This window comes from Staurois parvus, unplaced genomic scaffold (genome assembly GCF_062004578.1).
Source record: "Staurois parvus isolate SC_StPar_1 unplaced genomic scaffold, SC_StPar_1.0 ptg000071l, whole genome shotgun sequence".
NCBI classification, from domain to species: domain Eukaryota; kingdom Metazoa; phylum Chordata; class Amphibia; order Anura; family Ranidae; genus Staurois; species Staurois parvus.
This window is the reverse complement of record NW_028317867.1, coordinates 4,133,618-4,148,244: the sequence shown is the minus strand read 5'-3', so window position 1 is coordinate 4,148,244 and position 14,627 is coordinate 4,133,618. Positions and strand designations below refer to the sequence as shown.

At 45.4% G+C, this 14,627-nt stretch overlaps 1 protein-coding gene across 1 annotated transcript in view; it reads right to left on the bottom strand.

The window, feature by feature from the left end:
* Positions 1 to 14,627, bottom strand: part of CEP135 (centrosomal protein 135) — an 85,937-nt gene that overhangs the window by 70,440 nt on the left and 870 nt on the right. The gene's annotated exons all lie outside the window — the stretch shown is intronic.

Genomic DNA, 14,627 nt, shown 5'->3' with positions numbered 1-14,627 from the left:
AAAATCCTTCTGTCTCTTCACAATATCTCAGACAGACTCAATGATATTGAGGTTGGGGGTCTGTGGGGGTCAAACCATCACTGCCAGGACTCCTTGTTCTTCCTTGCAGTGAATATACTGTAGTTCTTTTAATGACATTGGCTGTAAGTTTGGGGTCGCTGCTCTGCTGCAGAACAAATCGCACACCTCCCTGATAGTATGACATGATGGCTAAGTATCTGCCTGCACTTCTCAGCATTGAGGACGTCATTGATCCTGACCAAATCTCCAACTCCATTTACAGAAATGCAGCCCCAAGCTTGCAAAGAACCTCCACTGTGCTTCGCTGTTGCCTGTGTACTCTCATTGTACCATTCTCCAGTTACAGCCAAAAATGTAAAATTCTGATTCATCAGTCCAGAGCACCTGCTGCCAATTTTCTGCATCCCAGTTCCTATGTTTTCATGCATAGTTGAGTTGCTTAGCCTTGTTTCCATGTCGGAAGGTATGGCTTTTTGGCTGCAATTCTCCCATGAAGACCACTTCTGGCCAGGCTTGTTTGGATAGTAGATAGGTGTAACCTGGGTCCCATTGGTTTCTGCCTGTTCTGTGCTGATGGCACTGCTGGACATCTTCCGACGTCAAAGGGAAATTAGTATGATGTGTCTTTCTTCTGCGCATTAAAGTGGTTGTAAACCTCAGACATGAAATATGAACACAAAGTGTCATTTTTCTCTGCTGTCTCATTCCTCTGCTATCTGCATGAGTGATTTCTGACAAGATTTCCTTGCTAAAAAAAAAAAAAAAAAAAAAAAAAAAAAAAAAGGGTGACAGGGAAGGATCTCCTGCAGATTGACATCCTCAGCTCTGTTCCTGCGTGATTTGTGAAGGGGTGTATCCTTTCCCTCAAATGAGCTCTCCTCACCGAGCTCTGCAGCGTGCAATTTCAGCTCTCCATCTGTTTTTTTTTTTCCCCGACAACTCAGGCAAGCTTTATAAATGCTGGATTTTGAATGAATGTACTAAAGAAAAAACTTCAGCTAAACAGGTACAACTTATGTGGGAGGATTTGTTTAATGTCTGTATCACCAGAAGCCAGATACTTCACAGGGTATGTGTAAGGGTTTACAACCACTTTAAGTTTCCTTGGCTGACCACTGCATCTGCAGTCCTAACATTGCCCATTTCTTTGGGCTTTTTCAAATGAGCTTGGAACCCCAGTCTGCTATGAAATCTTTGCCTGCCTTCTACGTATGCAGTATAATTACCTTGTGTCTTGCCATGGTGTATGACCTGTGATGTGAAACTCAATCAATAAGCTCCTATATTATAACCCTTCACACAAAATCACAACTTTCTCCCTAGAAAGTATACAATCTAATAAATCCTTTTGTGATACACATAAATCCCTAAAAAAAACTCCAACTATTAATATACTCAATGTAACTTCAACTAAATTGTGTTTACATAAATCCACACTCAATTCTGTCTTTAAAAAGCAAAAAAAAAAAAAAAAACCCAAAAAATATCAAAATTATATATATATATATATATATATATATATATATATATATATATATATATATATATATATATATATATATATATATATATATATATATATATATAAAATTGTGTTCAATAAACCCAAAGTGTCCAAGTTCCAAAAATTTTTTTTCTTTCAATCCAGTAAAGCAGAAATTGGTTCTAAGACTCCATGATCACCTCAAAGAAAGAAAAATAGAAAAAAAGAAAATTCATAGTGTAGTGACGTCATCACGCACGCACGCTAACCGGAAGTGTCGCTGCGGCCATTTTGTTGGTTGGAAACATGTGATTTTCAACCTGAAACTTGAAAGAGGAATATGTGAAGCTGGATATCCCTGTTTCATATGTGAGTTACTATTAAAATTTGTCCATTTTCATGGATTCTGCCTAAGAGCCTTTTTATGCTTTTATGAGTTGGGAGGAATACCTCTGAAAACGAAGGATTGAGAGATACGGATTTCCTATGTCAGCTCATGCTTGAAAATACTGGAAGAGGGTAATAGTACCTAGCATCACTTTTGGCTGCAGTTTAGAGGGTACTAGTACCTAGTATCACTATTCACTTGTGATTGGAGTGATCACGTTTTTCACGATTTGGGTTTTATTTATTTTTTTTACCTATTTATTTATTTGGATTGTGATATATATTTGATTTATTTTGCACAAAATAATTTTTGGTGTGTTTTTGTGTTGTGCACAGAGTGAAGTGTATATATATATATTTTTAAAGGGTAATACACTATGAATTTTCTTTTTTTTCTATTTTTCTTTCTTTGAGGTAATCATGGAGTCTTAGAACCAATTTCTGCTTTACTGGATTGAAAGAAAAAATTTTTTTGGAACTTGGACACTTTGGGTTTATTGAACACAATTTTTTTTTTTTTATATATATATAATTTTTATATATATATTTTATTATAATTTTGATATTTTTTGGGTTTTTGTTTTTTTTTTTTGCTTTTTAAAGACAGAATTGAGTGTGGATTTATGTAAACACAATTTAGTTGAAGTTACATTGAGTATATTAATAGTTGGAGTTTTTTTGGGGATTTATGTGCATCACAAAAGGATTTATTAGAATGTGATGTGAAACTGTCTTGCACAACCTCATCATGTCCAACATTTCACATGATCTCACGCTTAATCTCGTGGTTATGATTAAGCGCGAGATCGTGTGAAACGCGTTAACAGGTCCTGTATTCGAGGGGTGGAGCCTGAACATGGCGGCGCCGGAGAGCATGCGATAGGAGCTCTCCGACGGGACTCCTCCGTCCAGACCCTCCCCAGCTACCCCGCACGGACAGAGGCATGAGCGGCCGAAGATTTACCTGGAGAGCGGGGTAATTGACGGCAGAGTGGACCCCTGGTGCGGAGGCAGAGAGGAGCTGTGGTTGCGGGCTAGGTCTACCCGGCAGCCCGGTCAGCGGCAAGTGAGAGAGCCGGGAAGCCGGGTTGCCGAGGTGACAGGAGGACGGTGGGACCATGTGACCAGCCGCAAAGGAGTGTTGGGAAAGGAGAAAGCCGGCTGGCGTCTCACAAGAGGCAGGGAGAGACAAGGCGGCTTCTCCGAGTACCCCCCTTGCTGAGCCTGCACCGAAGGGGAGAAAGGGAAAAACAACTGCTGCTCCAGGTACCAAAAATACCCCAAGAGGAGAAGAAATAAGAGTGGGAAAAGTAAAAGGAAAGGACCCTGTGGAATCCCCAAGCAACCTAACTGGAACTACAGACAGCAAGCTGGAGCCAGCCCGAGGAGAAGGAGGGGTGAGCTGGGTGAGTGGAAGCTGCTGAAAACTGAAAAATTGTCTCCCTCGTATTTACTTGTTGCATGTGACACAACATAATAGAAAACAAAAGAGAAGAGAAAGGAGGGGATTCCCAGGGGATCTGGAAAGAGAGACTAACTTAGTACTTAAAGCAGGAAAACTAGAGGACAAACTAACAGGCAAAAAGGGGACCATATTATAGAAGTATACTATTTAATAGCATATGGAATAAAAGAATTCTATAGAAGACATGAAGAATAAGAGCATTAAAGGAAGTGGTCTTAAAGGATCCCAATCAGGAACAATTAAAAAATATACATTGCAGGGAAATATAACCCCAGAAAGATCACAAAGTATAAATGGGAAAAGAGAAGGGGATACCAGTCTGGAAAAAAGCCCTAGATTATCATTGGGCTTGGATGTCACTAACCAGCAGATATCAGAAATAGTGGATGGGAGAGAAATGGAAAGTGACCTACAAGCACCAAATAAAAAAGAGATGGCAGAAATGTTTGAGGCCTTAGAAAAGATAATAAAGAATGAAATGGCAACTATACGGAAGGATCTGGGACAGGTGCTGACAAGAGTGGAGGAAATGGAAGGAAAAGTAAAACATCAGGCCCAGAATATATCTCAATTGGAGGAAAAAGTAAAAAATATGGAGAAAACGCAAATAAAGCTGCGGTATAAATTGGAGGTACAAGAAAATAGGGACAGGAAGAACAACCTAAGGCTGAGAGGAATCCCAGAGACCATAGAAGGGGAAATATTACAAAAAGAAATATGTAAAATTTTAAATTCCATATTGAATAGAGCTACGTCAGAAGTGATTAAAACAGATGGTGTTTGGAGAAAAGGAAAGTTTCAAAATGACGGGAAGGAAAATCCAAGAGATGTTATAGTCCAATTACATAGGTATGGAGACAGAGAAGAGATCTGGAGGAAGATTAAAGGGAAAAAAACGATTAAATATGGAGAAATGGTTATTCAGATCTTTGCAGACCTTGGACCAGAAACTTTGTGGAGAAAAAGAACTTTGAAACCACTGACAGAGCAGATGAGAAAAAAGAAGGTCCTCTATAGATGGGGAACCCCGATTTGTCTGATTGGGTGGAAAAATGGGATAACAGCCTACCTGAGATTCCCAGAAGATATGAGAGTTTTTTGTGAAAAACTTGAGTTGCAGAGGATGGAGATCCTTGGATGGGAAGAAGAAAATAAAGGAGGAGAAGCAAGACAAAAGGAATGGCAGACTGTTAGAGGGAGAAAGCAGAATTAATTATTGTCCAAATAGAGATTTTCCTGAGATTTTCCCTAGGGGTGAAACCGCGGATTGTTAAAAGCAAAGGAAGAAATGAGATTACGGACGGGAACAGCTGGGGAGGAGGGGGAAGGAGGAGGAGCTGTCCATGGACAGAGTTCAAACCCCAAAAATAATCAACAGTGGTTCTTAGAAACACAAATGATTAGTAGGTGCATTAGTTGCCTAGTGGGGGGGAGGGAGGGGTGGAGGGAAAGGGGGGAGGGAGGGGACGAGAGTTGGGCGGGAGGGAGGGAGGGGAGGAGGTATTGGGTCAATATTCTACATGACAGAAGAGATAAAGAGGAAGAGGCAATTTGGAAGAGAGATGGAGTTAATTGGGAATGATGGAAGAAATACAGTTTATAACCTATAATGTGAACGGGTTGAGCTGTCCAGGGAAGAGATTTAGGTTGTTTAACGAGTTACATCATAGGGCTACATCAGTGGTATTTTTACAGGAGACGCATTTTGAGATAGAGGTAAACGTGAAATTGAAATCTAAACACTACCCAACATGGTACTATGCAGACTCTCCAATTAAAAGAGCGAAAGGGGTTGCAATAGGTTTTGCAAAGAATATGAGATTTGAGCTGGAGGATAGAAGAACCGACCCTGAGGGGAGGTTTTTATTTTTAAAAGGTAGACTCCAGGGGATTGAGTGTACTTTAGCCAATATATACTGCCCTAATAAAAACCCGGAGATGTATATGAAGGGTCTGCTGAAAAAATTAATGGAATTTAAAACAGGGCGCCTGATAGTAGCTGGAGACCTAAATTTCTGTATGGACCCACAAAAGGATAATACCTCTTCTGTGCAAAGAGAGGGGAGTAGGTCTCTGAGAGCTCTGAAAAAAGTGATGCATGAATATCAACTAGTGGATACTTGGAGAATAAAGCATATGAAAGACAGAGACTATACCTTCTTCTCTAATGCACATGAGATATACTCGAGATTAGATTACATCTTAATAGACCATCAACTTATAGATCATCTGGTTAAAATTGACATAGAGACAAGGACGTTCTCGGACCATGCCCCGGTTGTAATGAAAATGGGATGGGGAAGAAGGTGGACGGGAGGAATGGGGTGGAGGTTAAATGAGGGTCTTCTTCTGGATAAGGATGTAGTTCAGAAAATCGAGAAAGAGATTAAGGTATACTTTAAGGAGAACGAAACAGAGGATGTATCGATAGCTACAGTCTGGGAAAGCCATAAGGTATTCATAAGAGGAATCTTGATTGCGGCAGGAGCAAGGAAGAAAAAGGAAAGAAGAGAGAGGGTCAGTGGGCTCTTAAAAGAAATATTAGACTTGGAGCAGATCCATAAGAAGAAAATAACAAAAGACACGAGACAGAGGTTATCGGACAAAAAAGATGAGCTAGAGAGGTTGATGGATGAGGAGAAGAGAAGAGTATACAACAGGGTTTTGAACGAAAGATATAGATGGGGAGACAGACCAGGAAGATACTTAATGAAAGCTTTGAATAAAAAGAAAACTAGGAATTATATAGAAAAGATAAAAAGTTTAAAGGGGGAGTTGGTCCACTCAAATAAAGAGATTATTAAAGAGTTTACGGAGTATTACAAAAAGTTATATAATATTAGCCCCCAAGGCCCCCTAAAAGAAGCCCAAGAGGGAATTAACGAAAAAAAGACGACATACTTAAAAAATGCGGGATTACCAAAACTAAGTGAAGCACAGTTGAACTCCCTGGATGCAGAAATCTCCCAGGAAGAAATTAAAATAGCATTAAGAAGCACAGGGGGAGGAAAAAGCCCAGGCCCGGATGGATACACAGTTAAGTATTATAAGAAATTTAGTGAAGTACTTCTACCCAAGTTGGAGGAATATATGAATGCTCTGGGAGGGGGGATGGAAGTGAGGAGAGAGTCCCTACAGGCCCATGTAGTGCTTATTCACAAGGAGGGAAAAGATCCATCTCAGTGCTCCAGTTATAGGCCTATCTCATTATTGAACGTAGACACTAAACTGTATGCAAAGGTGTTGGCAAACAGGTTGAGGAATCTGATGCCTGAATGGATCCATGGAGATCAGGTGGGCTTTGTACCGGGGAGAGAAGGCAGAGATAACGGCTTGAGAACCCTGATGCTTATTCAGAAAAGTAGAAAAGGGAAAGCCCCGGTGGTGCTCTTGTCAATTGATGCTGAAAAGGCATTTGATAGAGTGGACTGGGGCTTTATGATGGACAACTTAAAAGTGTTGGGGATAGGTGATAGAATGCGAGAGTGGATAGGTAAATTATATAGGGAGCCTACTGCAATTATCACGGTAAATGGGGAGAGATCAGAACCCATCGGAATGTCTAATGGTACAAGACAGGGCTGCCCACTGTCCCCTCTGCTATATGTATTGTCACTCGAACCTCTGTTGTCAATAATAAGAAATAGTGGATCGGTAAAGGGAATTCAGATAGAATCCACAGAACATAGAGTAGCGGCCTTTGCGGACGACTTATTGTTCTATGTGGGGAATCCCCGAATAACTCTCCCAAATATAATGAAGATTCTGAAAGAGTATGGTGAACTATCAAATTTAAAAATTAATCCAGCGAAAACAGAGATCCTGAATATTAATATATCAAAGAATGAAAAAGAAAAACTACAAAAAGAATTCCCTTTTATATGGAGAGAAAAAGAGATAAAATACCTAGGAATAAAACTCACTGCCTCACCTAAGCATTTGTATAGATTAAACTATATCTCTTTGATAAACGAAATCAGGGAAGATTTAAAAAGACTAGAAGGAGGAAACCCATCCTGGATAGGACGTATAAACCTAGTCAAAATGGTAGTTATGCCTAAAATACTGTATAGATTTCAAATGGTACCAATTAAAATCCCAGAAGCCTTCTTTAAGATAATGAAAAAAATGTTAACAAGATACATATGGAAGAATAAAAAACCCAGAATAGCATATGAAACATTGAGTAGGACTAAAGAGAAAGGGGGATTGGGTCTACCAGATGTCAAGAGATACTATAAAGCAGTGGTTTTAGCAAGAATATACGATTGGACATTTAACCACAAGGGGAAAAGCTGGGTAACAATTGAAAATGATCTTAGTGGCATTAGATTGAGTCAGATGATATGGGTCCCACCACAGTTTAGGGGAATTAAAGAAAGCACAAGTATTTACACTTTAAATGTCTTTAGGGTATGGGACAATTTACACAAAAACATGAAATGGGAATTTAATTCTACACTAATGCCTCTTATAAATACTGAGTACTTTCCCCCTGGAAAGAATAAGATATCAGGGAGATGGTTTAGAAAGGAGGATACCCAATTGAGAGATGTCCTGGTGGAGGGAGAATTGAGATCACTTAAAGAGTTAATAGAGAAGGGAGATATTTTTATTAGAATAGATGAGTGGAAATATCAGCAACTGAAAAGTTTTATTGGAAATCTACCGAAACCCCTGAGACTAAAACAGGAGTGGAATATGTTTGAAAGGTTGTTAGAGACACGAAGGGATGGGAAGCACGGTATCTCAAAAGTGTATAGAATACTCACAGAATTAGACACAAACACAAAGTTAATTTTTATGACAAAATGGGAAAGGGATATGGGAGTTGGGTTTGATGAAGATAGACAGAGAAAGATGTTTAGACTGATACACGATAATGTTAGTATAAGAGAGGTTGAGGTTAATTATAAGTGTGTGACACGATGGCACATTACACCGAGTGTAGAGCACAAGATGAATGGGGAAAACTCAAATATGTGTTGGAGAGAATGTGGAGAGATAGGCACGGTGTTTCACATATGGTGGGAATGTCCGAAAATCCAGGCTTTTTGGAAGATAATAGTTAAATTAATTGAAGAAATAACTGAAATTGACATAGGATTAGACCCAACGACGTGCCTCCTACACAATGTGGAGACATCTTTAAATAAATATAAAGATTCCGGGATTTGGTACTTCTTGAATGCGGCGAAAGGGTTGATACCCAAGTTTTGGGGGAAAGTTGAGGTACCGAAGGAGGTAGACTGGATTAATAGAGTAAACCAGATAGGTAGAATGGAAAGATCATACCATATGCAAGAAGATAGGATGGGAGTTTATTCCAGGAGATGGGAAAAGTGGGAAAGAGCAGGACTGAAAGAGAAATATAGGAAGATATGAACTAGGATGTTAGCAAAAAATAAATAAAAAATTAATAGGCCTCAAGAGATTAGAGAGGGTTAGAATCTGCAGAGGGGGAGCAGGGGGGAAGAGGGGCGGGAGGGGGGGATAGTGGGAAGGGAAGGAAAAGAGTCTTCAGTAAGGGAAAGGTAGAAATGTTATATAATTGTATACCTGTATGAGAATTATTTCCCTTTTTGGGTTTTTGTATTAATATGAAAAATTTAATAAATATTTAAATTAAAAAAAAAAAAAAAAAAACAGGTCCTGTATTCATGTCCTGGTGTTTTGTGTGTCCTATGGATCAATAAATACACACTATATTCATCTATCCTTCGGTGTGCAGCTGACCCTTCTTCCTATTGCACTGGGCGGGAACTGACTTGGTATCACTGACATCCCCAGTGACACCAATACAGTGATCAGTACTAATAAAAAGCACTGACACTGTACTAATGGCACTGGGCAGGAAAGGGTTAACATCTTAGGGCGATCAAAGAGTTAACTGAGTGCTGTTTTACTGTGTGCGCTGTGTGTCTGTTTCACTGTAAGCACACTGCTTTGAATGGCTCTGCTATGCAGAGCCATACAAAGCAGTGTGCAGGAGGTGACAGGGAAGAAATCTGTATTGTTTACATACAGGTCTATCCCCCCTCGGAAATCCTCAGATTGCCGGGTGCAGGCGGGGAATCACCGGCCGGGTCCCATTGATTGACAGCCGAGGCCGCGAATGGTGGTGCAGGGTAGGGTGCTCGCACGAGCCCCCTACCCAGAACTGCAAAATCACATATACATATATATATATATATATATGTGATTTTACACACCTGTGCCGCCCTGTAGCAGTATTTCAGCTATAGAGCGGCGCGGAAGCGGTTAAAGGTTCATTTCCCACATATGTGGCTTTTTAAATTGCAATTAGTATCAGTGTATAACCAGTCAAGGAGTTTATTAGCTCTCACGTGGATGCACTGAGGAGGCTAAATACTGAGCCATGGGGAGCAGAAAAGAACTGTCAAAAGACCTGCATAACAAGGTAACGGAACATTATAAGGAAGGAAAAGGATATATATAAAAAAAAAAAAAAAAAGAAGGATATCCAAGGCCTTGAATATATCAGTCACTACTGTTAAATCACTTATTAAGAAGTGGAAAATTCAAAGATCTCTTGCTATCAAAGCACAGGTAGAGCAAGAAAGATTGCAACCATAACTGCCAGAAGAATTGTTTGGGATACAAAGAAAAACCCACAGGTAACCCCAGGAGAAATACATGCTGCTCTGGGGAAAAAAAAACAAAAACACAAAAAACAGTGTGATTGTTTTGAAGGAGCACAATACGACGACACTTGAACAAAAATGAGCTGCATGGCTGAGTTGCCAGGAAAAAGCCTTTACTGTGCCAATGTCACAGGGCTTTTTGTAGCATTGGTGCAGTAAAAGCTACTTTTTGGCAACTCAACCATAGCAATTCACGGCTGGGACTCGCTGATCGACACACACACACACACACACACACACACACATATATATATATATATATATATATACACACACATATACACACACACACACATATAATTGTTGACAGCCGGTCGACACTGTAGCAGTAGAGCTACAGTGTGCAGTTGGCAAGCGATTAAGTAAAACACTGTTTTGTCATGATCAGTCATATTTTCAATAACAAATCGAAAATTTCACGATTTCTGCCAGGGTAAGTACATTTTTGAGCACAACTGTGTACACACACACACAGGCTAATAAACATCACCCTTTAACCCATGCATGCATCCCATTTCAAAAAATTTTATTTTACTTGTCCCAAAATCTAGGGGGCATGGAAAGAAAGCCATACACCCAGACTGACAATCAACTACAAAGGCTGCTTTTACCCAGGGCTCCTGCTGCCATCTGTCTTTCTCAGGACTCCAGATTTCCCCAACCCAGAATATTGTGCACCACCACTTAGACAGGAAGGATTTTGTACACATTCCAGGTAAAGAAACAGACAACTAAATTAACTAGAAAAACGGTTTTAAAATCTAAATCCCAGAGTCTGAAAGGTCTCGTTCAGACACTCTGCATAACACATGTGGGACAGAAAAGGGATACCCAGAGCACCTCCCCCCCCCCCCCCCAACTTATAGATTTGTATGTTGAAGGGGAACATACAAATACCCCCCCATGTCAGACCCTCCGCACGCCTCTCCTGTACATTCCCTCCCCATGTCAGACCCTCCGCACTCCTCTCCTACACATACCCCCCCCCCCCGTCAGACCCTCCGCACTCCTCTCCTACACATACCGCCCCATGTCAGACCCTCCGTACTCCTCTCCTACACATACCGCCCCCCATGTCAGACCCTCCGCACTCCTCTCCTGCACACACCCCCCCCCCCCATGTCAGACCCTCCGCACTCCTCTCCTACACATATCGCCCCATGTCAGACCCTCCGCACTCCTCTCCTACACATACCGCCCTGCATCGGAGCCTCCACACTCCTCTCCTACACATACCTCCCCCCCCATGTCAGACCCTCCGCACTCCTCTCCTACACATACCGCCCCATGTCAAACCCTCCGCACTCCTCTCCTACACATACCGCCCCATGTCAAACCCTCCGCACTCCTCTCCTACACATACCGCCCCATGTCAAACCCTCCGCACTCCTCTCCTACACATACCCCCCCCCCCATGTCAGACCCTCCGCACTCCTCTCCTACACATTCCCCCCGTGTCAGACCCTCCGCACTCCTCTCCTACACATTCCCCCCATGTCAGACCCTCCGCACTCCTCTCCTACACATACCCCCCGTGTCAGACCCTCCGCACTCCTCTCCTACACATACCCCCCCCGTGTCAGACCCTCCGCACTCCTCTCCTACACATACCCCCCCCGTGTCAGACCCTCCGCACTCCTCTCCTACACATACCCCCCCCCGTGTCAGACCCTCCGCACTCCTCTCCTACACATACCCCCCCCGTGTCAGACCCTCCGCACTCCTCTCCTACACATACCCCCCCCGTGTCAGACCCTCCGCACTCCTCTCCTACACATACCCCCCGTGTCAGACCCTCCGCACTCCTCTCCTACACATATCCCCCCATGTCAGACCCTCCGCACTCCTCTCCTACACATATTCCCCCCATGTCAGACCCTCCGCACTCCTCTCCTACACATATTCCCCATGTCAGACCCTCCGCACTCCTCTCCTACACATACCCCCCAATGTCAGACCCTCCGCACTCCTCTACTACATATGCCCCCCTATGTCAGACCCTTCGCACTCCTCTCCTACACATGCCCCCCCCATGTCAGACCCTCCGCACTCCTCTCCTGTACATACCCCCCAATGACAGACCCTCCGCACTCCTCTCCTGTACATACCCCCTAATGTCAGACCCTCCGCACTCCTCTCCTACACATATTCCCCCCATGTCAGACCCTCCGCACTCCTCTCCTACACATATTCCCCCCATGTCAGACCCTCCGCACTCCTCTCCTACACATATTCCCCCCATGTCAGACCCTCCGCACTCCTCTCCTACACATATTCCCCCCATGTCAGACCCTCCGCACTCCTCTCCTACACATATTCCCCATGTCAGACCCTCCGCACTCCTCTCCTACACATATTCCCCCCATGTCAGACCCTCCGCACTCCTCTCCTACACATATTCCCCCCATGTCAGACCCTCCGCACTCCTCTCCTACACATATTCCCCATGTCAGACCCTCCGCACTCCTCTCCTACACATATTCCCCCCATGTCAGACCCTCCGCACTCCTCTCCTACACATATTCCCCATGTCAGACCCTCCGCACTCCTCTCCTACACATACCCCCCAATGTCAGACCCTCCGCACTCCTCTACTACATATGCCCCCCTATGTCAGACCCTTCGCACTCCTCTCCTACACATGCCCCCCCCATGTCAGACCCTCCGCACTCCTCTCCTGTACATACCCGCCAATGACAGACCCTCCGCACTCCTCTCCTGTACATACCCCCTAATGTCAGACCCTCCGCACTCCTCTCCTACACATATTCCCCCCATGTCAGACCCTCCGCACTCCTCTCCTACACATATTCCCCCCATGTCAGACCCTCCGCACTCCTCTCCTACACATATTCCCCCCATGTCAGACCCTCCGCACTCCTCTCCTACACATATTCCCCCCATGTCAGACCCTCCGCACTCCTCTCCTACACATATTCCCCATGTCAGACCCTCCGCACTCCTCTCCTACACATATTCCCCCCATGTCAGACCCTCCGCACTCCTCTCCTACACATATTCCCCATGTCAGACCCTCCGCACTCCTCTCCTACACATACCCCCCAATGTCAGACCCTCCGCACTCCTCTACTACATATGCCCCCCTATGTCAGACCCTTCGCACTCCTCTCCTACACATGCCCCCCCATGTCAGACCCTCCGCACTCCTCTCCTGTACATACCCCCCAATGACAGACCCTCCGCACTCCTCTCCTACACATATTCCCCCCATGTCAGACCCTCCGCACTCCTCTCCTACACATATTCCCCCCATGTCAGACCCTCCGCACTCCTCTCCTACACATATTCCCCCCATGTCAGACCCTCCGCACTCCTCTCCTACACATATTCCCCCCATGTCAGACCCTCCGCACTCCTCTCCTACACATATTCCCCCCATGTCAGACCCTCCGCACTCCTCTCCTACACATATTCCCCCCATGTCAGACCCTCCGCACTCCTCTCCTACACATATTCCCCATGTCAGACCCTCCGCACTCCTCTCCTACACATACTTCCCATGTCAGACCCTCCGCACTCCTCTCCTACACACACTCCCTTCCCCCCTGTCAGACCCTCCGCACTCCTCTCCTACACACACCCCCCTCCCCCCTGTCAGACCCTCCGCACTCCTCTCCTACACACCCCCCCTCCCCCGTCAGACCCTCCGCACTCCTCTCTTACACACCCCCCCTCCCCCCTGTCAGACCCTCCGCACTCCTCTCCTACACACCCCCCCTCCCCCCTGTCAGACCCTCCGCACTCCTCTCCTACACACCCCCCCTCCCCCCTGTCAGACCCTCCGCACTCCTCTCCTGCACATACCCCCTGTCAGACCCTCCGCACTCCTCTCCTACACACCCCCCCTCCCCCCTGTCAGACCCTCCGCACTCCTCTCCTACACACCCCCCCTCCCCCGTCAGACCCTCCGCACTCCTCTCTTACACACCCCCCCTCCCCCCTGTCAGACCCTCCGCACTCCTCTCCTACACACCCCCCCTCCCCCCTGTCAGACCCTCCGCACTCCTCTCCTACACACCCCCCCTCCCCCCAGTCAGACCCTCCGCACTCCTCTCCTACACACCCCCCCTCCCCCCTGTCAGACCCTCCGCACTCCTCTCCTACACACCCCCCCTCCCCCCTGTCAGACCCTCCGCACTCCTCTCCTGCACATACCCCCTGTCAGACCCTCCGCACTCCTCTCCTACACACCCCCCCTCCCCCCTGTCAGACCCTCCGCACTCCTCTCCTACACACCCCCCCTCCCCCGTCAGACCCTCCGCACTCCTCTCTTACACACCCCCCCTCCCCCCTGTCAGACCCTCCGCACTCCTCTCCTACACACCCCCCCTCCCCCCTGTCAGACCCTCCGCACTCCTCTCCTACACACCCCCCCTCCCCCCAGTCAGACCCTCCGCACTCCTCTCCTACACACCCCCCCTCCCCCCTGTCAGACCCTCCGCACTCCTCTCTTACACACCCCCCCTCCCCCCTGTCAGACCCTCCGCACTCCTCTCCTGCACATACCCCGTGTCAGACCCTCCGCACTCCTCTCCTACACACACCCCCCCTCCCCCCTGTCAGACCCTCCGCACTCCTCTCCTAC